This window comes from Halichoerus grypus, chromosome 8 (genome assembly GCF_964656455.1).
Source record: "Halichoerus grypus chromosome 8, mHalGry1.hap1.1, whole genome shotgun sequence".
In the NCBI taxonomy this organism is placed as follows: Eukaryota; Metazoa; Chordata; class Mammalia; order Carnivora; family Phocidae; genus Halichoerus; species Halichoerus grypus.
This window is the reverse complement of record NC_135719.1, coordinates 8,029,429-8,057,000: the sequence shown is the minus strand read 5'-3', so window position 1 is coordinate 8,057,000 and position 27,572 is coordinate 8,029,429. Positions and strand designations below refer to the sequence as shown.

The 27,572-nt window shown below is 38.7% G+C and overlaps 1 long non-coding RNA gene and 1 pseudogene across 1 annotated transcript in view; both read right to left on the bottom strand.

Annotated features, from left to right (window-relative positions):
• Positions 1 to 25,562, bottom strand: part of LOC144382839 (uncharacterized) — a 353,650-nt gene extending 328,088 nt beyond the window's left edge. The window contains exon 1 of the long non-coding RNA XR_013450261.1: positions 25,340 to 25,562. This is a non-coding gene — a long non-coding RNA (uncharacterized LOC144382839). The remainder of the gene's footprint in view (positions 1 to 25,339) is intronic.
• A 443-nt stretch (positions 25,563 to 26,005) lies between these two features.
• On the bottom strand, positions 26,006 to 27,243 carry LOC118544971 (uncharacterized protein NKAPD1 pseudogene; annotated as a pseudogene).
• Between the last annotated feature and the right edge of the window lie 329 nt (positions 27,244 to 27,572).

Sequence of the window (27,572 nt, the reverse complement as noted above, 5' to 3'; positions counted from 1 at the left end):
GACCCCGAATAGCCAGAGGAATGTTGAAAAAGAAAAGCAAAGCTGGCAGCATCACAATTCCGGACTTCCAGCTCTACTACAAAGCTGTCATCATCAAGACAGTATGGTACTGGCACAAAAACAGACACATAGATCAGTGGAACAAAATAGAGAGCCCAGAAATGGACCCTCAACTCTATGGTCAACTAATCTTTGACAAAGCAGGAAAGAATGTCCAATGGAAAAAAGACAGTCTCTTCAACAAATGGTGTTGGGAAACTGGACAGCCACATGCAGAAGAATGAAATTGGACCATTTCCTTACACCACACAGAAAAATAGACTCCAAATGGTTGAAAGACCTCAGTGTGAGACAGGAGTCCTTCAAAATCCTAGAGGAGAACACAGGCAGCAACCTCTTCGACCTCAGCCGCAGCAACTTCTTCCTAGAAACATCGCCAAAGGCAAGGGAAGCAAGGGCAAAAATGAACTATTGGGACTTCATCAAGATAAACAGCTTTTGCACAGCAAAAGAAACAGTCAACAAAACCAAAAGACAACCGACAGAATGGGAGAAGATATTTGCAAATGACATATCAGATAAAGGGCTAGTATCCAAAATCTATAAAGAACTCATCAAACTCAACACCCAAAGAACAAAGAATCCAATCAAGAAATGGGCAGAAGACATGAACAGACATTTTTCCAAAGAAGACATCCAAATGGCCAACAGACACATGAAAAAGTGTTCAACATCGCTTGGCATCAGGGAAATCCAAATGAAAACCTCAATGAGATACCACCTCACACCAGTCAGAATGGCTAAAATTAACAAGTCAGGAAATGACAGATGTTGGCGGGGATGCGGAGAGAGGGGAACCCTCCTACACTGTTGGTGGGAATGCAAGCTGGTGCAGCCACTCTGGAAAACAGTATGGAGGTTCCTCAAAAAGTTGAAAATAGAGCTACCATATGATCCATCAATTGCACTCCTGGGTATTTACCCCAAAGATACAAAAGTAGGGACCCGAAAGGCTACGTGCACCCCGATGTTTATAGCAGCAATGTCCACAATAGCCAAACTGTGGAAAGAGCCAAGATGTCCATCAACAGATGAATGGATAAAGAAGGGGTGGTATATATATACAATGGAATATTATGCAGCCATCAAAAGGAATGAGATCTTGCCATTTGCAACGACGTGGATGGAACTGGAGGGTATTATGTTGAGCGAAATAAGTCAATCAGAGAAAGACATGTATCATATGACCTCACTGATATGAGGAATTCTTAATCTCAGGAAACGAACTGAGGGTTGCTGGAGTGGGGGGTGGGGTGGGAGGGATGGGCTGACTGGGTGATAGACACCGGGGAGGGTATGTGCTCTGGTAAGCGCTGTGAATTGTGCAAGACTGTTGAATCTCAGATCTGTACCTCTGAAACAAATAATGCAATATATGTTAAGAAAAAATAAAAAGAAGAAGATAGCAGGAGGGGAAGAATGAAGGGGGGGAAATCGGAGGGGTAGACGAACCATGAGAGACGATGGACTCTGAAAAACAAACTGAGGGTTCTGGCGGGGGGGAGGATGGGTTAGCCTGGTGATGGGTATTAAAGAGGGCACGTTCTGCATGGAGCACTGGGTGTTATGCACAAACAATGAATCATGGAACACTACATTTAAAACTAATGATGTAATGTATGGGGATTAACATAAGAATAAAAAAAATAAAAAAAAAAAAGACAGACTATGATTCTACCTAAAGTTACTTCTTACCTTGCAGTTACTTCATACTCAGGTTTTTACTAGATCAGGCAAAGGGGAATGGAAAGGAATTTTTCAATGTCATTGAATGAACAGCAACAAAACAAAATCAACTCCCAGTTCATCTTAACAGTACAAATTTATAACTGGCTTTGCATGTATAAACTGCTAATTTTACTTAAGCATTTTCTTTCTTTGTTTGTTTGAGCAAATTAAAGTGTATATAATATTGAGAAAGGGATAAAGGAAGTAAAGAAGAAAGGGAGGGACAGAGCTCAGAGCGGGATGGACAAAGCACACTTCTGCAGAACCCCTCAGTGACCATGATCTTAAAGTTCTCCCAGACGTTCTGCACATTGATATTGCCACGAAAACACAGCTTGCTTCTCATCCATGACATCATGATCCTATTCTAGTGTGACTGTAATTGATATTTGTATAATTGAAAACTTTCAAGATACTTTCACACCATATGATCCTCAGGGAAATCCCCTATTATAGGGACGGCAGGAATTATTGTCCCTGAAATGGGAAATCAAGGTCTCAGAGAGATGAAGTGCCCCTCGCCACCCCCCAGTCCCTCCCACCAAACTAGTGAGTCCCAAAGAACAAGAGCCCCTCTGACTCCAGATTCAGTATTCCTACTACTGTATCATGTGAAGTTTTCTGCATTAAAGAATTATTTTTTGGTATCTGTCATTTATTTAAACTTGAATAAATATGTACCAAGGGGGTGCAATGTTCTGAGGCTACTGTGCAAAAAAAAAAAAAAAGACAAAGTTGCTGTTCATTATATTCCAGTGTAGGAAAGACAATAAACAAAGAACCAAGTAAATATGCAATACATCAGAAAGTAATGCGTTCCAAAGGAAAAGAAAAAGGAAAAGTCAGGTAAGAGGGATAATGAGAGCAGAGCACTGGGAGAAGGTGCCATTTTACATATTTAGAAATAGAATATACTTCATATAGCGATGGAACACAACCCATTTAATCTAACTGGGGGAAAGGATATAGAAATGCCATCTTCGACTATTGCTAGCACACTGAAACAAGCTTGAATGGTCGGCAAAAGGGTTGGCTAAAATGCCGCGTCCTAGTATAGTGCAAAAGAGGCTTGTACTCAGAGTGGACCATCTTTCCAGTTCTAAATGGATCCTAACTCAAAGCTCCAGAAAGACTCATTGTCTATTCTGCACTTCATTTCTCATACTTGAGGAGAATGCATTAACGATAAGGAATATCCCTGGAAACTAGGGCTGTGTCTAGACAGAACTTTCCAGAGAGAAATAAATAGTACATAAAAGAAGTGCCTGTCATAAGAACAGTAGATGTGGGATTCTGGAACACACTGAGGTTTACATTACCACTGTGGCTCAATGCATCATCTGTCACTTTCAAGGAGAAGGCAGGCTTCTAGGGGTGACAGATTACAGGACTTGTAAAAGCCCTCCAGCTGACCAACATAATTACCCTCAGCCCTCACGCAGCCATCCGTCAGTGTTCTGAGGTAGGCACTTGGAGCCTAAGAGACACCACGTTCAGATTCTCTTCCCTCACTCATCCTAGACAACGTCATGTTGAAGTCCCCATATTATCAACAAAGAAGTAGAGACTCTGCTTACAAGCCCTCTTGATAGATCACCAAAATTCAAGAGATTAAATAATACAGAGGAAAGAAAGGAAAGGGAACCATCTTCTCTCTTTAAAATGTACTCAACCTATAATTTATCAAGAGTCTACTAACCTCAAAAGCCCCTACTATGTACTAAATCTTCATCTAGGTATTTTCCATGAGCCTCCTCTACTTAATCTTCCTTCAAAAGTGTATCTCCCTCCTAAATTTATACTCACCAGAACAGTTTATCTTTTAGAACAGAGATGGCAGATATGTTCCATTTTCCTGTTGATTTTGCTCAATTAACTATGCCTACCTAGAGTAGAAAGTGGGAGAGCTCGGGGATCACTCAGCTCATTTATGACTAGCACCAGGATTGATTAGCAATGCCCGCCACAACCTCAGGCTGTAAAAGCTTCAGAAGGAAAAGTGTTTCAGGAACAACAACAACAACAAAATCCAAAAAAATCACAGATACTCATGTAGTTTCTAAAGCTCTCAGAAACATATTAGTGATCACCATCATTTTGAATCTTAACCTGGCTAAGTGTTCAAAATAAAGCCAAGCTTAAACATTGCACAGCTGAGGCATGAAAATAACTCATGGGTCTTTTTGGTCAAACAGCCTTGAATTCACATTCCATTTCTGTGACTTGACAGCTGTGAGAATTTGGATAACTTGTTTATCCTTTGCACTACTCGATTCACTCATACGTTAACTAATAGTACTGAAAATACCCACCTTCCATTGATGTTAAGATGAATTGAGGTCATGGATAAAGAGAAGTATACAGCCCAGTGCCAGGCAGAGGGTAGGAGGCTCAGTGAATGGTATCCTTCAACAAAATTTAAAGCACAATAAATCATTCCCTTTTCTGTGCTTTTAAAACACTGTTTATAACTCTACTGTGGAATTACTGCTCTGTATTATAGTTTTATTTTTTTTACCATTTGTCTTTCTTTTATTGTGAGTTCTATGGGCACAGGTGCTGTGTCTTATTCATTACTCATTTAATACCTAATAGTGGACGGAAAAAGATGTTACCTGAAGGAATGAAGGATGCCAACAACAACAAAACATGTAGAAGTATCTATGTGCAAGTGGATTCCTCATTTGTAAGCAGTTTAATTACAAATCATGGTTCAGAGGGTTGCCTGGGTGGCTCAGTCGGTTGAGTGACCAACTCTTGATTTTGGCTCAGGTCATGATCTAAGTGTCTTGAGATGGAGCCCCCTGTAGGGCTCCACACTCAACAGGGACTCTGCTTGAGATTCTCCTTCTCCCTTTGTCCCTCCCCACACTGGACCTTTCTCTCTCACAAATAAATAAACAAATCTTTGAAAAAAATTCATGGTCAGATATCTAAAAAATCTTTACTTGATTTCTTGCTTTTCTTTGTACCTATTCTAGTCTTTGGCTAGGCAATATAAGAATCATGCCACAGAAGAGAAAAATTAAGCAGAAAGATAAATGTTTGGGGGAGGGATTCTGTTCTTACATCCCATTTATTACCACATTGGACTGTAAGCTCTATCCTAATTATGGTGACCATATGCTTCTTATTTTCTTTGTTAAACCTAACTTCCAATATTCTGTCATAATGTTTTATGAATACATACAGTAGTCCCCCCACCCTTATCTGTGGTTTCACTTTCTGTGGTTTCTGTTATCAGAGGTCAACCATGATCTGGAAGGAGATTATCCTACTGCTGATGTATCATTAGAAGGTCAGGAGTAGCTTACCTCTACATCACAATACCTATGTCATTCCCTTCATCTCATCACGAGGCATTGTATTATTTCACATCATCATCATCGTAAGAAGGCTAAGTACAGAACAAGAAGATACTTTGAGAGATAGAAAGACCACACTTATAAAACTTTTATTATCAGATATTGTAATAATCATTTTATTTTATCATTAGTTATAATTGTTAATCTCTTACAGGGCCTCATTTATGAATTAAACTTCATCATAAGTACGCATGGATAGGAAAAAAAAGACCCAGTATATATGGATTCAGTACTATCTGTTGTTTCGGGCATCCACTGAGGGTCTTGGAACATATCCCCTGTGGATAAGAAGGGACTACTGTATACACTTGCCACATCATAAATTTCATTTTCAATTCTGAAAATATGGTCATCATAACCATGTGGCAAAGACCAGGGCCTGGGCCACCTGAATATTCTCTAAAATCTGTACCAGAACATATTCTGCCTGAAGACACTGAAACTTGAGCCCCAAATATATCTGTCTTTTCACTTCCAGAAAGGCATTTTTTCCTCTTTTATAAAATCTCAATTTGCTTATTTTGTTTTTAGTTTTACATTATTTGGCTGAGTCAACTTCTGTAACTCCACATCATTATACTTTTTTTTTTTAAGACATTGACTTTGGAGCCCCGGGTGGTTCCACTGGTTAACAGTCTGACTCTTGGTTTCAGCAAGGTCATGATCTCATGGTCATGAGCCCCCCTCTTTGGGCTCCACACTCAGTGTTGAATCTGCTTCAGATTCTTTCTCCCTCTCTCTCCCCCTCTGCCTCTCCCTACTCTCTCTCTCAAATAAATACATAACTTAAAAAAAAAAAAAACACATTGACTCCTCGCTCACTTTACTTCTTCATGCCATACCTAACCCATTATCTTGGGTGATTTCAATGTCCACTTGGATGTCCTATCCAATTCCCTGACGTCTCAATTATTTGATCTCCTTGTCTCCATGTCTCTTTTTAATCCCATGCCAATCACCAATTCTCACGGAGATATATATGTGTATATACACATACACATATATATATATACCTTAGATGTTGCTTATCCCTTGGAACACCTCCAGGCTTTGCTAATTAGATCCAGACACCCAAATTTGTCTAATCCTCTTTCATTCAAACCACTCTGCTTCCTGTTTTGGTAAAATTTCAAGGTCCAACACTTCAACCACTCTTACCAATTTCTTAAGCTCCCTTTTTCCTGGTGTTTTTTGTTTGTTTGTTTGTTTGTTTGTTTTTTCCATAGAAGTCTGACAAAAGCCTCTATCCAGATGAACATGACTATATGTTCACCTTTATATATAGGCAGCTGTATACTGCTGAGGAAAAATCCATAATTATACAGATAGGCATTTATAAATGTATGATCACCAATAATGGCTGACGTGTGGCAACTTGCTCTTCCATTCCCTATAAAATTATTCCAAAGCTTTTCAGTTTTCTCAAAACTCCCATTTTTCTCTTCCCTCTCATTCAATACATAGCTTTGTCTTTTGTTTAAGAGAGGGAGGAAGAGAAAGAGAGAGAAGAATCCATCAGATGAGACATTTAACTTCTCAACTCAACTACCTATACCAATACCTACTTCTCCTCTTTTATTTTTGTGATAGAGAAGATCCAAAGTCAATAATTCCATATGTCTTCTGAACTCTGTTCACTCCATCAACCCGGGGAATTTTACTCCTTTACTTATCCTTTCTCTTATGTCTTCAATTTCCCAACCATTACTGGATCCTTCCTGTAATCCATTAAACATGCTCTAATGCCTCCTATTCTATAAACAAACAAACCAAAAAACCAACAGAAACCTTCCCTTGACATCCATCTCTCTTAATGTTGCTATTTTATTTTTCTCCTTTCCTTTATATAAGTCTACTTAAAAGAATTGTCTATGCTCGCTGCCTGCAATTCTTTACCTCTAAGGAAAGTCTTGTAAGGCCACTGGGGAGTCGGCAAGCTAAAACTCTCCAGTAGAGGAATCCTGTATCTCCTAGGAATGGGCCTGCCTTAGTATCCCTGCCACCATCAGTCATACTGGTACTACTCAGATTGGAGTACCCAAGGGAAGTGGGTCTTGGTGAAAATGAAACCATGGATTTCAGAGCACATCAGCTGGAGCCCTCGCCTCCCTACAGTCAAAGATCTGAGAGGTGCAACCCCAAGGCTGTCACCTTGGGGATCATACTAAGTCCTGTTCATTTTAGACTTTTGAATGATATGCCGGCAATTAAAATAGTGTGATATTATATAGAACATGAGTCGGTGGCTACTTTAGATGGATTGAGTAGTCATTTAAATTAAAATCTGAAGAAGCCAGTCACATAAAAGTTGGAGAAAACAGCATGCCAAGGAGAGTATAGCAGTGGAAAAACCTATAAGGTAAGAAGGAGCTTGATATAGTGAAAAAAACAGGAAGAATTCAAATTTGGTTACATCATAGAGAGCAAGCAAAGGGGAGTACAGGATGCAACCAAGGAGGAAGAGAAGTACCAGATACTTATTAATGGCTTTATAAGCTTGAGTGAAAACTTTGGATTTTAGTCTAAGTGCCATCTAAGAAGTCACATAAGACTTCTAATTGGGGGATGGGGTGCCTGGGTGGCTCAGTTGGTTAAGCTTCTGCCTTCAGCTCAGGTCATGATCCTAGGGTCCTGGGATCCAGCTCTGGGTCTGGCTCCCTGCTCAGCGAGGAGTCTGCTTCTCCCTCTCCCTCTGCCCCTGCTCATGCTCTCTCTCACTCTCAAGTAAATAAAATAAATAAAATATTTTTAAAAAAAGACTTCTAATTGGAAGAGAGATGTATTTGGAATTTACATTTTTAAACTAACATTTGAGATTAGAAACAACATAAGTATCCATGACTATGGGATTTGTTGATCCATACAATAAACACTTATGCCATTGTTAAAAAGGATGAAGAGGCTCTACAGGCATTGCATATATAGAATGATGATTACAATATGCTAACTCAAAATTCAAGATGCAGAGCAGTTTGACAGAACAGTTTTACAACATTTGGGTAAAATATAAACATGTTCATGTTAATCTCTGGAAGGTTGCACTAGAAACTGGTAGCAATGGTTGCCTCTGAGGGGGGACTTGTTTAACTGCATGACACGGACTGAAGGGAAACTTGCTCTTTATTATACTCCTTTAATATTTTGGGAATTTTACAAACTAATCCGTGGGTTAGTAAATACATTGACTTAAAATTTAACATGAGGGAGGAATACATTACAATCCAAATGGAATACCAAATTAATATTTCCAACCAGAATTACATCCCAAGCCCCAGACATGTCTATCTGACTGGCTCTTGGGTATCCTCATGTAGAAGGAATTCATCAAGCTCAACATAACCAAAACCAAAATCCACCATCTCCTTTTATCCTACAAATTTTGATTTAAACAGCAGGTCTGTTGTTCAGAGACATACCCCCTGGACTGCTATGTGTGCCCTATCCCCTGGGAGCGTGTGGTTCCTATTTACTTCCCCTAGACTGTACATCTCATGTAGCATCAGTCACGACCCACCTGCTAACCTCTGCATCCTCACTGCCTAACACAGAATCTGGCTCAAGGAATATAAGCAATTTAATAAAGACAGTCTCTCAGAAATCATTCTGAGATTTTATGAATAAGCTATGATTACCATTTCCATAATGTCAATTATTTTATGGATTTTAAAGTGTAAAAGTAACCAAAAGCAATGTGATTTAAGACACAGGGAATAGATTTCTATTTAATGTGGCTGATGAAGAAGAAATTTCCCTTCCTAGTTGAAACCATAAACAGTTGGCTGACAGACTTATTGAATGAATGAATGAATATTATAAACAAACACAGCTAAGCCAAAAATCAAGAAAGGGAAATCCCCAAGTGCCCAGTGAAAGAAGCCTAGAGGAAATTAGGGTTGGGACATGAGGAAGAGTTGAAGCTAAATCATCTACTAGCAATGAATTTCCTACTTGCCTTGGGGGATAAAACTGTAAAAATCATGTCTACAGGGAGCTGGAAACCTGAGTAGGATAAAACTGGGCTTTACAAAGAACTCCTCCACACCTGAAATGGAACTAAAAAGAAAAAACTACTCGGTGGCTTAAGTAACAGGCAAGAAAATATAACACCTTGCAGGAACGGTGGTATAAAAATAATTAAGTGCAAGAAATAGGGAGTTGAAAATTACATCATATTTGGCTTTGAGGTTTATATTTATGCTTTCTCCATGAGATGTCATCCCTAGACAGATAAATTCATGTAAAAATTATCCTAGGTCTTGAAATCTGTAACCTCATCTCTGTTCTCCCCCAACCCTCCCATAAGGGTGGGACTGCCATGAAAACAACTAGAGCTACACCTGAGTTTACATTAGCAATTTTCATAGCCTATGAGGAAAGGAACCACCATTAGGGAGAGTCAGCAAAGAAACAGGAGAAAGTACAACCCAAAACCCAGGTGGTAGAATACTAGGAAAGGGCTTTTAAATAAGCATAGCTAAAACATTCAAATTGATTTTATAAAGGGGAGGAAAGACACAAGACCGGAAAGCAAACACAAATAGATATATTATAAGAGCCAAGCTGAATTTCTAGATAAGAAAAAGAAAATACAGATATTAAAAACAAAATGAAACAAAAATTCTGTGGTCAGTTTGAAAAGTAGATTAGAGATACCTGAAGAGAGAATTAATGAATTGTTTGATTGAGAAAATCAGCTAGAATGTAGACTATTCTTCCAAAAAATTTACCAAAATACAAATCTATTTCTAGTATCAATTCTCTTACTTAATAGAATTATGACCATGGGCATATAAACAACCTCTTGGGGGTCTCTTTTTATCTCTAAAATTAGAGTTAATAATAGATAACTTAAATCTCAATGAATCATGGTGAATATTAATGCAACAATGGTTGTAAATATGTTATTCAAAAAACACATGTACAAACATTATTATTATTATTACAATCAATTTTATTGTTAATAAGCAGTTTCAAGATTCTTTTGGTCAGTTACTCACGTTTCTCTAGATCTTCTATAGAGCTAATTGTCTTTTTAACAGTTTTCAAAGAATACCAAAACCCCTAGATTTTGCATTAGGAAGATTATGTGTTTTGTCTAATCCCAATATAAGTTTTGACCCACTTAGTGAATATTTAGAGAATATTCTAAAGTGGTTATCAGGATTTCTGTTCCCAGAGTAGTTCATTGCATTTGCATGACACTCACAAGTTTATGAGAAGGAGTGAGGGAGGGGAACATCAGGTGGGCTTTGTAGAGACAGGGGAGCATGTGTAGAGAGGCAGGTGGAAAAAAACAGAAGAGCATTGCCCACTTTTTATTTTTTCAAAATGTAATATTAATGCACAAAACTTTCAACCAAGTCAGTTTTCTGAATTCAAACACATGTAAGTTAGTGTTAATGTTCACTCTACATTAGCTTATTAAAGTCTCTAGAAAGCCTTGCAGTAAGGACATTTGTTTAATTTCAACTTCGCATTTTACAAAGTAATTGACCATCAATCCTGTTTTTATTTTTCTTGCTGCAAAACATTCATTTAACATCTTCACTGGTCCATTTTAGAAAATTCTAATTTAACGCTTCTTTCTGTAAGTACTGACACCCTCTCTCTATGCCTCCCTTGGTCTGATATCCACATTTTGCTGCTTCTGCCCTTTGGCCTCTGGGCATGGGGAATAACTTTCCTTAGTGACCTGGAGTGTATAGCCCAGGGTGACATGCCACCCTCTGAGCCGTCTGCTGGTTTTAGATAGTGATCTTACCAGACCTAGGCCAAAAGTCTGCTTAGGCGGAGAGGAGGGTCACATATGTTCAGCATCTATCTTTGGTCTTCACTTGCCTGGAGGTTTACAGGCTTACAGCAGCGGCTCAAGGAAGTGAAGGAAGGACCATCCTGGCATTTTGCCTGCCTGGACCTCCAGTGGGATGGATGAAAAGTACTCACACACATACACAGAGGAGAGGGCACCCCGGGTTTTAACCTCCACTGGACCAAACACCAGCCTGGCCAGTTTCCTTCTCAGTGTGAAGTTCCTTTCCTGTGAGATGGGGTGATATGTCACAGAGGTTTTTTTGTGAGACTTTGAGATGATGTAAGTAGAGTTTCTGGAGGACTGTTGGTTTTCGATAAGTAATAGCTAGGACTAATTTTTTTCTAATTAAAAATGCACACGCATATATGATTTCATATAAATGCTTAAATTAGTTATTCATTGCTACAGATGAGTAGGCCAGAAATTTAGCAGCTTAAGGTCATATTCATTTATTATCTCACAGCTCCCATGGGGCAGGAGTCAAGGCACAGTCTAGCTAGGTCCTCTGCAATCAAGGCATGGGCTAGGCTAGGGCCTAATTCAAAGGCTCCATGGAGAAAGAATTCTCTTTTAAGCTCCTGTGGTTGGTGGAAGGATTCAGTTCTCTGATGTCTGTCACTGTCAGTTGGAAGCTGCCCTGGTATCTTGCCATGTGGGCCTTGCTGTGCATCAACTGACTTCATTAAAGCCAGCAAGGGGGAGAGTCAATAGACAGAGTCTTCTAGCAAAACAGAGAAACAAGATAGAAGTAGCATGATCACGAAAGTCACATCCCATCACCTTTGCCATATATTATAGGTTAGAAGCAAGTCACAGTTCCTACCCATACTCAAGGGAGGAGACCTACAAGGTATGCATACCAGGAGAATGGGGTCATTCGGAGCCATCTTAGAGTTGGTCTATCACAAACAGGGTCAAATCACACATGCTGGGTTGTAGTTGGAGTCCCTCTGTTTTTTTGGTTGTACTTCTCCCCACCCCCAACACCCTTCCCCTTTCTATCCCTTTCTACCTATGCTCTAGGTCATCTGGCGTTTCTATGATCAGGTTATCCTCTTAATAACCTGGTTTGTATAATCGCATATTTTCTCCCGTCAGATACAGGGAGAGAGAGAGAGAGAACATGAGAGAGGGAGGGAGATATAGTTGCACACGCACACATATATATGTACATATGTATGCATATGTGTTTACATATGTTTTTCATTTAAACAATGTGACCACATTACACCCACCTATTTATATCTTGATTTTCCCCCACACTAATATACATCACGGAAATTTCTCCAAGTCCAAAGATATAGTACTAAGCTAATATGCTGTGATATTCACAACCACCAGCCTTCCGCAACTAATAGGAATTCACTAAGTTTCCGCTTTTTGGCACAAGAAACAAGGATGCAATAAACACCCTTGTGTGTGTAGCCTTACCAATGGCTGCATTTGTTTTTCTGGGATAGTTTCCCACAGCAGGATGTCTGGGTCAAAGGATATTTTTAATTTAATAGATATTGCCAGATTGCTTTCCCAAAAAGCTGTATTAAAGCACATTTCTACCAGCATTATATTAAAGTGCCCCTTTCCTCTTATCCCCGCCAGCAATAGGTGTTATTGCTCTGTTCAGTGCTTGCCAGTCTGATGGGCAGAAAGGGATCTCATTATTTTAATTTGCATTCACTGACGATTGGTGAGGTTGAGCATCTTAATGTCCATTGGCCATTTGGAACTACCTTTTTGTGCATTGCTTCTTCATAGTCTTTGCTAATCTTTCTGTTGGGATGTTTGAAAGGGCTATTTATAGAAAATGGATGTTAACTCCTATCATTTGCACTAATTTTTTTTTCTCCACATTATCATTGTTTTCTAGTTGCTTTATATATGGAATCTTTTCCCATACAAAAGTTTTCTAATTTTTGTATGGTCCATATACATACGGTTTTGTTTTGTCCTATTCCTAAATCATACATGAAGTGTCCTAAATATTCATTTTCTAGTATTTTATTGTCTTCTTCTTTTTTTTTTTCATTTAATCTTTAACTCTTCTAGAATTATTTTGAGTTCTGGGTAAGAGAGGGATTAACTTTACTTTCTTCTGGAGGGATAGCCAGTTATGCTAGTACCATTTATAAATAATCCATGGTTTCCTACTTGTCGAAATATTACTGTCCCGTGTATTCATTTCTCATTTATCCTCCAATACAATTCTGCATTCTCCAATCTGCGTAACTAATCTATATGTCTACTTATATGCCGATACTATGATGAACTGACTTGAGTCGCCATATTGAATGCTACTTCACGTAAAACAAGTTCTCTCTTTGTATTCTCCTTTTATATGCTTTTCTTGGCAATTCTCTGGCATTTACTCCCTCGAATAAACTCTTAGGATAATTTTATCCATTTTTAAAAGAAAGATATGTTAGGATTAAAATTGCAATTATAGGGTGCCTGGGTGGCTCAGTTGGTTAAGCGACTGCCTTCGGCTCAGGTCATGATCCTGGAGTCCCTGGATCGAGTCCCGCATCGGGCTCCCTGCTCAGCAGGGAGTCTGCTTCTCCCTCTGACCCTCCTCCCTCTCATGCTCTCTGTCTCTCATTCTCTCTCTCTCAAATAAATAAATAAAATCTTTAAAAAAAAATAAAATAAAATAAAAAATAAAATTGCAATTATATTAAGCTATACATTGATTTCAAAAGAATTGGCATTTTATTTATCAACCATACCATGTCTTTCTGCTGGTTCAAAACTTGGTTTATATCCTTTAATACAATTTTGTACAAATTTTATTTATAAAAGTTTCTTGGGGTGCCTGGGTGGCTCAGTTGGTTAAGCATCTGCCTTGGGCTCAGGTCATGATCCATGATCCGGGGTCCTGGGATCAAGTTCTGCATCAGACTCCTTGCTCACAGGGAGCATGCTTCTCTCTCTCCCTCTGCCTCTACCCCAGCTTGTGCATGCTCTCTCTCTTTCAAATAAATAATAAAATATTTAAAAATAAATAAATAAAAGTTTCTCTTACTTTCATTTTACAGTTATTCCTAAGATTTCATTGTTCTTTTTATTGCCATTGTGTATATAATTTTAGTTCTACTTTAGTTCCTGAGTGTGTATTGCTACATCAGAGAACATTTTTTTCTTTCTAAAATATACCACATATTAAATTAGTAAGCCAAATTTTCTCGTCAACTGAAGAACTTAATTTTCATTTTATTTAAACTATGGGCTTGGTATTTTCTAGGTATAAAATAATTTATCTAAAAAAGTTATGTTTATCACTTTCCTCATTATATTTATATCCTTTCAATTTATGTTATTGCATTTTCTAGAACTTTCAAGAAAATGTTGACTAACAATGGGCATCCTTATCTTCTTCTTGATTTAATTGAAATGGTTTTAGGATCTGTGATTGAAAATAATATTTGCTGTTGGTATACTTAATTCATATCTTTTTATTCTTACTTTTGCTTTATCAGTAATGGCTAATGACTTTGATCATGTGACTTTTTATTATTTGTTAATATGCCGGACTGTTTTTCCCTCTTAATTCCTCAAAGAAATGGATTATGTCAGTTGAGTATCTGAAATAGAGCTACTCTTGCTTTCCTGGAAGAAATGTTAGCTCTTCGTGGGACATGTATAATACTTCATGAAATCTATTAGTTCATATTTTATTTAGACTTTTGTATCTATATTCATAAATAATAGTCTTGCTTTGCTTTGTCTATTATTCATTTTTTAAGAAAAGATTTATTTATTCCAGAGAGTGTGTGTATGTGAACAGGGTTGGGGGGGTGCGCAGAGGGAGGAGGAGACAAGCAGACTCCCAGTGAGCAGGGAGGCTGATGCGGGACTCCATCCCAGGATCCCGAGACCATGACCTGAGCCAAAATCAAGAGTTGGACACCCAACCAACTGAGCCACCCAGGTACCACTCATTTATTTTTTAAAGAAAGTTTTCATGACATATGATTTACAAACTATAAAATTCACCCATTGTTAAATATATTATTCAATGACCTTTAGTAAATTTACCATCACCACAATCCAGTTTTAGAGCATTTCCATTACCTCAAAAAGATCCCTATGTGTAGTCAATTCTGGTTCCCACCCCCGATCTCAGACAACCACTAATTTGTTTTCCTTTGTCTATAGAATTGTTTTTTGTATGAACATTTTATTTAAATAAATCATGCAATATGTGGTCTCTGTGGATATAAAGAAATCATACAATATGTGGTCTCTGTGTCTAACTTGACATAATGTTTTTGAGATTCATGCATTTTGCAGCATACATCACTATTTCATTCCTTTTTACTGCTGAATTTCTTTTCTTTAAAAAGGTATAATTTGAATTTTGGAATTTAGGTTTAGAAAATTTCTTAAAATGATTTGAGAAAATGTTTCATATTTGTGGTGGTGTGTAATAGTTTTAGAACATTGAAATTATTTCTTCCATAAAGAGTAGATAGAATTAACTGTGAATCCACTGGTGTCTGTTTCAGTATCAAATATGTAACTGCTTTTACATTCTTTTTTATAATAATTGATCAATTTAAGTTTCTACTTCTTGTTGGATCAATTTTAGTAATTAGTAAATAATTCATTTTCTTCCTAAGATTTCAAATGCTTGGCATGTATTTTCTAATAACTCCCCTTCATCAATATATTTGTAATCTTAGGTCTTTTCTAATCCTTAGTCTTGTATCTTATTTCTTCTTTCTCCTTATTCTTTTTCTCCTGTGCCTTCTCCTCCTTCTTCTTTGAAGTCTTTTATCAGGCTTATGTTGTATTTTATGGACTTTTCAAGCAATAGCTTTTAATTTCTATAACCTTTTTACTATTTTTAGCATTAATTTTCACTAATTTCAGATTTTCATTTTTTTCAATACTTTCTTCCTACTCTCTTTTGTTTTGCTGTTGGTGCTTTGCTGATGTTCTTTTTCCAAAATCATGAGATGAATAGTATTTTCTATTTTAGTTTTCATTATTTTTATTTAAAAAGCCATGGAAATGTAGGTTATACATTATGCAAATTTTTTGTTTGGTTAAATATTCTTTTCATTGCTTTCTTTTTTTTTTAAGATTTTATTTATTTATTTGAGAGAGAGAGAATGAGAGAGAGAGAGAGCACATGAGAGGGGGGAGGGTCAGAGGGAGAAGCAGACTCCCTGCCGAGCAGGGAGCCCGATGCGGGACTCGATCCAGGGACTCCAGGATCATGACCTGAGCCGAAGGCAGCCGCCCAACCAACTGAGCCACCCAGGCGCCCCTCATTGCTTTCTTGATAGTTGGTATTATCAGGTTTGATTTACTCTTTGACTCCAGGAATATCTATTTGTTTATTTCTCAGTATCCAAGTGGGTTAGCTAATTCTGGTAATCTCCTTTGTATTACATTTAATTTTACTGAATTTCATTCAGAGTATGTGAGCTATCCAATTTTTTTTTTTTTTTGTAATCAGATTCAGATCAATTTATAGGAATGTTCTGTAGACTTACAAAAATGTATATTATTTCTTTCAGGGGCATATGGATCTATAGTATTAAGTAAAAACATTGTGTCATTAAATTCCTTCATGCTTTTATTTATTTTTGTCTACTAGATCCATCTAATTTCAAAATAAGTGTATTGAAATCTACTATATTGGATAGTTACTACATTCTTCTTGATTTTCTAATAGATTTATATATCTACTTATTGTGTTATTTAGTGCATACAAGTTTATGATAATATTATCTTCTATATCATTTGCATCTATTGTCATTATATTGTGTCCTTCTTTTTGGTACTTTTACTCTTAGAGTCACCTAGATTAAAGTAATATTGTCACCTCTGCTGTTAGTTTTGTACTCATTTGCCTAATATCTCTCTTATGCCTCTTGTTTCCTCTTAAAAACACATTAAAGTCTACTTAAAAAATAAATAGCATGTTTTAGCCCAAATTTAACTCTGTCAATCTATTGTTTTTAATGGAAGAATTTCTTCAATTCTCAAATACACATATTACTTTTATTCCTTCCATTTCTAGGTCTAGTATGTAATGTCTTTAGTAATTTCCTTTTCTTTTTCTTTTCACTTTTTTCCAGACCAGTTTGATGAAGTTACTGTTCATTTCATTTTTTGTTTTTTTATTTTTATTTTTTCTTTTCTTTTTTTTTTTTTTTTTTAGGTAGGCTCCACGCCCAACGTGAAGCCCAACTCGGGGCTTGAACTCACCCTAAGATCAAGACCCGAGCTGAGATCAAGAGTCGGACGCTGAACCAACTGAGACACCCAGGTGCCCCAATTTTTTTTTTTTAATTTGGATCTTCTACTATGCTTTCCCATATCCTGGCTAATCACTTTCCCTTCCCAAAGACTCATAATCAGTTTCTATTTACTAATATTGTACAAACTCTTTTCATACAAAATATCCTATTAACCTCCATTTCCTTACCCTCCATGAGATGAAATCTCAGAACACTTTTACCCTTCACTTGTCCTTTCTTTCTTGCCACTGTCCACCATCCACCCAAATGATACCTTTAGAATGCTTCTTCTTCTCTCTCCCCAATTATTACCCAACTCCAGTTTCATAGAGCTAAGTGTATTCAGATATAAGCTATTATAATGTTCCTTGCCCATGCTCCTTTTATTTTAACAATCTATTTTAGTGCTGTTACATCTTACTAGAGAAATCTGTCATTATCTATTCAGATATATGTGCATAAAACAAGGTCCATTGCTCTCCACATGTTGTTTTCTTCCTCCATTTCTCCTACCTTGAGGTCTCTATTCTGATGGATCTGTTTGTTGGTGTTGCTTTTTGAGCAGTGTTCTCTGATAGAATAAGTGAGTGATCTACTCCCCAAATCCTGATGTTTTTGCAATGGTATTCCTTTTAGTCCTGACAGATGGATCATAACTTGACTAGGCACAGGATAATTAAGTTGTAGCTCTTTGTCTCAGCACTATACAAATGTTATTCAACCATCATCTAGCATCCAGTCTTGCAGACCATAAAAGCAATGAGTTTGATTCTTTTTCCTTGTTTAGGTATTGCCATAGACTAAATTGTATCCTCCAAAATTTGTATGCCAGAACCCTAACACCCATGTGACTATATTTGGAGTTAAGTCTTTAAGGGGATAATTAAGGTTAAATGAGGTCATAAGGGCAGTGCTGTAATCCTAATAGGAATGGTGTTCTTATGAAATGAGGAAGACACCAAAGATCTCTTTTTCTGGTTTCATTCACATACAGAGGAAAGGCCATATGAGGACATATTGCGAAGGCAGCTGTCTGCAAGCCAGGAAGAAAGGCTTTATCAGAAATCAACCCTGCTGACACTTTGATCTTGGATCCAGCCTCTATAACTGTGAGAAAATAAATGTCTGTTTTTTTTTGTTTGTTTTGTTTTTGTTTTTTTCCCTTTTAACATTTTTTTAAAAATTTTTTTTATTGTTATGTTAATCCCCATACATTACATCATTAGTTTTCGATATAGTGTTCCATGATTCATTGTTTGTGCATAACACCCAGTGCTCCATGCAGAACGTGCCCTCCTCAATACCCATCACCAGGCTAACCCATCCTCCCACCCCTCTCCCCTCTAGAACCCTCAGTTTGTTTTTCAGAGTCCATTGTCTCTCATGGTTCTTCTCCCCCTCCGATTTCCCCCCCTTCATTCTTCCCCTCCTGCTACATTCTTCTTCTTCTTTTTTTCTTTCTTAACATATATTGCATTATTTGTTTCAGAGGTACAGATCTGAGATTCAACAGTCTTGCACAATTCACAGCGCTTACCAGAACACATACCCTCCCCAGTGTCCATCACCCAGTCAGCCCATCCCTCCCACCCCACCCCCCACTCCAGCAACCCTCAGTTTGTTTCCTGAGATTAAGAATTCCTCATATCAGTGAGGTCATATGATACATGTCTTTCTCTGTTTGACTTATTTCGCTCAGCATAATACCCTCCAGTTCCATCCACGTCGTTGCAAATGGCAAGATCTCATTCCTTTTGATGGCTGCATAATATTCCATTGTATATATATACCACCTCTTCTTTATCCATTCATCTGTCGATGGACATCTTGGCTCCACAGTTTGGCTATTGTGGACATTGCTGCTATAAACATCGGGGTGCACGTAGCCTTTCGGGTCCCTACTTTTGTATCTTTGGGGTAAATACCCAGTAGTGCAATTGCTGGATCATATGGTAGCTCTATTTTCAACTTTTTGAGGAACCTCCATACTGTTTTCCAGAGTGGCTGCACCAGCTTGCATTCCCACCAACAGTGTAGGAGGGTTCCCCTTTCTCCGCATCCCCGCCAACATCTGTCCTTTCCTGACTTGTTAATTTTAGCCATTCTGACTGGTGTGAGGTGGTATCTCATTGAGGTTTTGATTTGGATTTCCCTGATGCCGAGCGATATTGAACACTTTTTCATGTGTCTGTTGGCCGTTTGGATGTCTTCTTTGGAAAAATGTCTGTTCATGTCTTCTGCCCATTTCTTGATTGGATTCTTTGTTCTTTTGGTGTTGAGTTTGATGAGTTCTTTATAGATTTTGGATACTAGCCCTTTATCTGATATGTCATTTGCAAATATCTTCTCCCATTCTGTCAGTTGTCTTTTGGTTTTGTTGACTGTTTCCTTTGCTTTGCAAAAGCTTTTTATCTTGATGAAGTCCCAAGAGTTCATTTTTGCCCTTGCTTCCCTTGCCTTTGGCGATGTTTCTAGGAAGAAGTTGCTGCGGCTGAGGTTGAAGAGGTTGCTGCCTGTGTTCTCCTTTAGGATTTTGATGGACTCCTGTCTCACATTGAGGTCTTTCAACCATTTGGAGTCTATTTTTGTGTGTGGTGTAAGGAAATGGTCCAGTTTCATTCTTCTGCATGTGGCTGTCCAATTTTCCCAACACCATTTGTTGAAGAGACTGTCTTTTTTCCATTGGACATTCTTTCCTGCTTTGTCAAAGATGAGTTGACCATAGAGTTGAGGGTCCATTGCTGGGCTCTCTATTCTGTTCCATTGATCTATGTGTCTGTTTTTGTGCCAGTACCATACTGTCTTGATGATGACAGCTTTGTAGTAGAGCTGGAAGTCTGGAATTGTGATGCCGCCAGCTTTGCTTTTCTTTTTCAACATTCCTCTGGCTATGCGGGGTCTTTTCTGGTTCCATACAAATTTTAGGATTCTTTGTTCCATTTCTTTGAAGAAAGTGGATGGTATTTTGATGGGGATTGCATTGAATGTGTAGATTGCTCTAGGTAGGATTGACATCTTCACAATATTTGTTCTTCCAATCCATGAGCATGGAACGTTTTTCCATTTCTTTGTGTCTTCCTCAATTTCTTTCATGAGTATTTTATAGTTTTCTGAGTATAGATCCTTTGCCTCTTTGGTTAGATTTATTCCTAGGTATCTTATGGTTTTGGGTGCAATTGTAAATGGGATCGACTCCTTAATTTCTCTTTCTTCTGACTTGTTGTTGGTGTATAGGAATGCCACTGACTTCTGTGCATTGATTTTATATCCTGCCACTTGACTGAATTCCTGTATGAGTTCTAGCAGTTTTGGGGTGGAGTCTTTGGGATTTTCCACATAAAGTATCATATCATCTGCAAAGAGTGAGAGTTTGACTTCTTCTTTGCCAATTTGGATGCCTTTGATTTCTTTTTGTTGTCTGATTGCTGTGGCTAGGACTTCCAATACTATGTTGAATAGCAGTGGTGATAGTGGACATCCCTGCCGTGTTCCTGACCTTAGGGGGAAAGCTCTCAGTTTTTCCCCATTGAGAATGATATTCGCTGTAGGTTTTTCATAGATGGCTTTTATGATATTGAGGTATGTACCCTCTATCCCTATACTCTGAAGAGTTTTGATCAAGAAAGGATGCTGTACTTTGTCAAATGCTTTTTCTGCATCTATTGAGAGGATCATATGATTCTTGTTCTTTCTTTTGTTAATGTATTGTATCACGTTGATTGATTTGCGGATGTTGAACCAACCTTGCAGCCCAGGGGTAAATCCGACTTGGTCGTGGTGAATAATCCTTTTAATGTACTGTTGGATCCTATTGGCTAGTATTTTGGTGAGAATTTTTGCATCCATGTTCATCAGGGATATTGGTCTGTAATTCTCCTTTTTGATGGGGTCTTTGTCTGGTTTTGGGATCAAGGTAATGCTGGCCTCATAAAACGAGTTTGGAAGTTTTCCTTCCATTTCTATTTTTTGGAACAGTTTCAGAAGGATAGGTATTAATTCTTCTTGAAATGTTTGGTAGAATTCCCCTGGGAAGCCATCTGGCCCTGGGCTTTTGTGTTTTGGGAGATTTTTGATGACTGCTTCTATTTCCTTAGTGGTTATAGGTCTGTTCAGGTGTTCTATTTCTTCCTGGTTCAGTTTTGGTAGTTGATACATCTCTAGGAATGCATCCATTTCTTCCAGGTTATCTAATTTGCTGGCATAGAGTCGCTCATAATATGTTCTTATAATTGTTTGTATTTCTTTGGTGTTGGTTGTGATTTCTCCTCTTTCATTCATGATTTTGTTGATTTGGGTCATTTCTCTTTTCTTTTTGATAAGTCTGGCCAGGGGCTTATCAATCTTGTTAATTCTTTCAAAGAACCAGCTCCTAGTTTCGTTGATCTGTTCTACTGTTCTTTTGGTTTCTATTTCATTGATTTCTGCTCTGATCTTTACTATTTCTCTTCTCTTGCTGGGTTTAGGCTTTATTTGCTGTTCTTTCTCCAGCTCCTTTAGGTGTAGGGTTAGGTTGTGTACTTGAGACCTTTCTTGTTTCTTGAGAAAGGCTTGTATTGCTATATACTTTCCTCTTAGGACTGCCTTTGCTGTATCCCAAAGATTTTGAATAGTTGTGTTTTCATTTTCATTGGTTTCCATGAATTTTTTTAATTCTTCTTTAATTTCCTGGTTGACCCATTCATTCTTCAGTAGGATGCTCTTTAGCCTCCATGTATTTGAATTCTTTCCGACTTTCCTCTTGTGATTGAGTTCTAGTTTCAAAGCATTGTGGTCTGAAAATAGGCAGGGGATGATCCCAATCTTCTGGTACCAGTTGAGACCTGATTTATGACCTAGGATGTGATCTATTCTGGAGAATGTTCCATGGGCACTAGAGAAGAATGTGTATTCCGTTGCTTTGGGATGGAATGTTCTGAATATGTCTGTGAAGTCCATTTGGTCCAGTGTGTCATTTAAAGTCTTTATTTCCTTGTTGATCTTTTGCTTAGACGATCTGTCCATTTCAGTGAGGGGGGTGTTAAAGTCCCCCACTATTATTGTATTGTTGTCAATGTGTTTCTTTGCTTTTGTTTTTAATTGCCTTATATAATTGGCTGCTCCCATGTTAGGGGCATAGATATTTACAATTGTTAGACCTTCTTGTTGGATAGACCCTTTAAGTAGGATATAGTGTCCTTCCTCATCTCTTATTACAGTCTTTGGTTTAAAATCTAATTTGTCTGATATAAGGATTGCCACCCCAGCTTTCTTTTGGTGTCCATTAGCATGGTAAATGGTTTTCCACCCCCTCACTTTCAATCTGGGGGTGTCTTTGGGTCTAAAATGAGTCTCTTGCAGACAGCATATCGATGGGTCTTGTTTTTTTAATCCAATCTGATAGCCTGTGTCTTTTGATTGGGGCATTTAGCCCATTTACATTCAGGGTAACTATTGAAAGATAGGAGTTCAGTGCCATTGTATTGCCTGTAAAGTGACTGTTACTGTATATTGTTTGTGTTCCTTTCTGGTCTGTGTTGCTTTTAGGCTCTCTCTTTGCTTAGAGGACCCCTTTCAAGATTTGTTGTAGGGCTGGTTTCGTGTTTGCAAATTCCTTTAGTTTTTGTTTGTCCTGGAAGCTTTTTATCTCTCCTTCAATTTTCAATGACAGCCTAGCTGGATATAGTATTCTTGGCTGCATATTTTTCTCATTTAGTGCTCTGAATATGTCCTGCCAGTCCTTTCTGGCCTGCCAGGTCTCTGTGGATAAGTCTGTTGCCAATCTAATGTTTCTACCATTGTAGGTTACATATCTCTTCTCCCGAGCTGCTTTCAGGATTTTCTCTTTGTCTCTGAGACTCGTAAGTTTTACTATTAGATGTCGGGGTGTTGACCTATTTTTATTGATTTTGAGAGGGGTTCTCTGTGCTTCCTGGATTTTGATGCCTGTTTCCTTCCCCAAATTAGGGAAGTTCTCTGCTATAATTTGCTCCATTATACCTTCTGCCCCTCTCTCTCTTTCTTCTTCTTCTGGGATCCCAATTATTCTAATGTTGTTTCGTCTTATGATATCGTTTATCTCTCGAATTCTGCCCTCGTGATCCAGTAGTTGTTTCTCTCTCTTTTTCTCAGCTTCTTTATTTTCCATCATTTGGTCTTCTATCTCACTGATTCTTTCTTCTGCCTCATTTATCCTAGCAGTTAGCGCCCCCATATTTGATTGCACCTCATTAATAGCCTTTTTGATTTCTACTTGGTTCGATTTTAGTTCTTTTACTTCTCCAGAAAGGGTTTCTCTAATAACTTCCATGTTTTTTTCAAGCCCAGCTAGTATCTTTAAAGTGATGATTCTGAACTCTAGATCTGACATCGTACTAATGTCCGTATTGAGTAGGTCCCTGGCAGTCGGTACTACCTCTTGTTCTTTTTGTTGAGGTGATTTTTTCCGTCTTGTCATTTTGTGCAGAGGAGAATAGATTAATGAGAGAACAAAATGCTAGCAGGGTAACAACGTCCCCAGAAAATATACTCTAAACAAATCAGAAAAGACCTGAAGCAGTGGGAAAAGAAAGGGAAAGAGAGAAAAAAGAAAAGGAAAGAAAAAAAGAAAAAAGAAAAAGATAAAGATAAAAACAAACAAAAGCAGAACAAAACAAAACAAAAACAGAATGTGATCAAATATGATCTGGCTGGATTATAGATCAGTGCCACACACTAGATTTTGGGTGTATTTTGGTCTGTTAAAAGAAAGTCCCTCCCGAAATTTTAAAGAAAGAAAAACTTATATATGTACAAAAATAAGGGTTGATATGATGAAGGGATGGAATATGACTATAAAGATGGAAATTATAAAAAATTTTAAAAAAGGATTTGATAAGTTGTTTGAAAAAAGAAAGAAGAGGATTTAAAAAAAAAAAAAAAGAAAGAAAAAAGGGAGAGAATGTGGTCAGGCAGGGGAGTAGAAAAAAACCATACACTAGAGATTTAGAGTATATTTTGATCTGTTAGAAGAAACTATCTCAAGATTTTAAAGAGAGAACAACTTATATATATATGCCAAAAATACGGGTAACTACTATGAAGGGATAGAATATGACTTTAAAAATGAAAAATAAAAATTTTTTTTTTTAAAAAGGGATTGATAAGATGTTGGTTGAAAAAGGGAAAAAGAAAAATTCAAAAAAAAAGAAAAAAGGAAAAAAGAAAAAAAGACAGTTAAAAAAAATAATTAACTTTGAAAGACTAAAGAATCATGGTAAAAAAGCCATGAATTCTATGTGCAGTATTCCCCTAGCGCTGGAGTTCTGCCGTTCTCATTGATCGGTAAACTTGGTCTTGGCTGGCTGTTCTCGCTGATCTTCTGGGGGAGGGGCCTGTTGCCGTGGTTCCCAAATGTCTTTGCCGGAGGCGAAATTGCCCCGCCCTTGCCGGGTCCGGGCTAAGTAATCTGCTCGGGTTTGCTCTCTGGAGCTTTTGTTCCCTGCAAGCTTTCCGTACAGCTTTGGAGGCGGAGAGTGAAAATGGTGGCCTCCCAGTCTCCGCCCCGGCGGAGCCGAGAACTCGGGGCCCCGCTCCTCAACGAGCCCCCAGAGAAAAGCCGTCAGTCACTCCCGTCTCCCCGGTCTCCGGCCACACTCCGCGCTCACCCGGCCTGTGACCGCGTTTTCTATCTGGCACCCGACCCCGGGTGGAGTCTCCAAACCCAGCAGATCCCCGCGGTGCGCTCCCGCACCTCTCCTCCCGGGGGAAGAAGGTGAGTCTCCCCGGATCTGCCGCTTGTTGGGTCCCCGCTGGAGGAGCAGTGGCCCGACTGTGCCGCGGATCACGGTTTATAGCAACCCCGAGCTGAGAGCCCGCACCTGGGCTCTGTCTCTGCAGCCGGCTTCCCTGCTCCGATACCTGGGAGCTGTGCCGCACTCAGCACCCCTGGTCTTTCTGTGACCCCGAGGGTCCTGAGACCACACTGTCCCGCGAGGGTTCCACCCCCCACTTCGCCACCAGAGTGACGTCCCTCAGCGGAGCAGACTTCTAAAAGTTCCGATTTTGTGCTCTGTGGCTCTATCACTTGCCAGAAGCGGCCGACGGAGGCCCCTCCCCCGCCGTCTATCCTCCCGAATATCGCCTCGGATTCACTTCTCCGCACGTCCTACCTTCCAGAAAGTGGTCACTTTTCTGTTCAGAGAGTTGTTGCTATTCTTTTCTTCGATCTCCTGTTGAGTTTGTAGGTGTTCAGAATGGTTTGATCCCTATCCAGCTGAATTCCTGAGAGGAGACGAAATCCAGGTCTCCTACTCCTCCGCCATCTTGCTCCGCCCCCGAAAATAAATGTCTGTTGTTTAAGGCACCCAGTCTGTGGTATTCTGTTATGACAGCCCAAGCAGGCTACATTTTTCTTCTTACCTGAAAGTTTGTGAGAATTTTCTTTAGCATTGGAGCTCTACAATTTTATTTTATTTATTTATTTTTTACAGGAAGTAGAAAACCATTTACTAAACCAATTACCATGTTTAGGGGTATACTTAGTGTAGCCACAGACCCTGTCCAGCAGGGAAATTTGACAGAAAACCCTAGTCTCATAATAACAGCTGTCTATGGATGTTATAATGAAGGAAAAATGTCTTGCTCTTATACTCATTTTCTCATTAAATAAACTGGACCACATCTCTGAGGCCAAAATACAGAAAGAGCAAAGCACCAAGGCTGAAGACAAAGTTGTGGCACTTGCTGTATAAACAGAGCAACACGATGTTCCAACATTCTACACAGCACCAGTTCCAATCCACCTCTTGATCCCAGCCCTTGCTTTCCCCAAATTCTACATCCCTTTTGGTGTACCCAGGTTGTTACTGGGATTCAGCTTTCTGGGTCCTTCAATTTGTTGCATTTGCACTCTACCCTAAATGTGATTAATTGCAAAAAATAATCTCTTCAAGAAAACTTCATAACAAAATACCAGATTCCCTATTAACAATAAGAGGATCAAGTTTAATAGGCCAAAACAGAAGACAAGTCTGTCAGAACGTAGATAGATGGCACAGGACAGCTCTGACCTCAGGGCCCCTGTGCCGGTCAAAGAGTCACTGGCAAAACCCCAAGGTGGAAGAGCTGTAAGTAACCAGTCAGATGGGAAATGGAGAACGTCTCCTCATTTAGTCATCCTCTGAACTCTCTGCAGACCTTTCATCTGTAGCCACTTCCAATTTGTGCGTTTGTTCGTCCTCTCCTGTATTTCATTGTTAACTACAGGGATATGGACTTTTTTTATGTCTTTTTCCTTTTGGTTTTCTTAGTGTCTCTTTCCTCACCTTCCTCAGAACTGCTGGATGCAGAATCATCTGACTGGGAAGTGTCACTTTCTGCATCCAAGAATAAAGCAGATTTTTTGAGAGACTTTTTCCTGAATTTTTTCTTGCGCTTATGTGACTGTTTCCTTTTCCTGGTACTAGAAGCCCCAGTTTCTTCCGAGAACTCGCTTGAGGAATCTGCTGTTATATCTGTGGCTTCTTTTTTGCTTTTCTTCTGTTTTTTTGTGTGACTTTTTTTTCTGCTTTTTTTTGTGAGATTTCTTTGACTTCTTGTGTTTGTGAGACTCATGGGTAGATGATTTTACTTGGGGAGATGTTTTTTTCCCATTGGTAATATCTTGCTGATCACTACTGTCTGTTTCAAATTCTTCAGGGTATAACTCTTTATAACCACTGTGACCCCATCTGTCTGGCATATTAGCTTCATAATCATATAACTTCTTATTCCAGGATTTAGCCTTAAGAAAATCATCTTCCAGTGCCCCAGAAATTTCATTCTTTGGCCTCCAATAGTCTCTTTGACTTTCTTCATCAAAACCATCACTACACATCCGGCTTGAACTACTGGGTAACATTTTCCTTTTGGTCCCCCAGTAAGCATCTTCCATCTGTTTCTCCAGTTCTCTTATTTTCCACATATCTGATTCCTCCTGAATCTTATTGTGAGCATCTGTGTGTCGGATGACATTCCTCAGGAGGACTTTCCCCAGTGGAACACGGGACATTCTTCAATCCCTCGATCCATGCCCCGCAGCCTCGCGTGGCGGGGATTTGGGGGGAGGAATCGGTCTGGGAGACAAGCTGAGCTCTACAATTTTATTAGGGTGGACTTAGGTGTGTGTCTTTACTCATGAACTCTACCAGGAACTTGTGTCATTTTAATTTGATCATACATCCACCAGCCACCCACCTCAGGGAAATTTTAGTTTCTTATTGGCCAATGATTGTCTCTCCTCCATTTTTTATCTCCTCCCCAAATCCCTTTATTTTCATTTTTGGTCTCCAAGATTTGTTTTCAAATTCTCTCATCTGTTCTCTTATATTTTCCATTTCTATCATTTGAAATGCTTCTTCTACC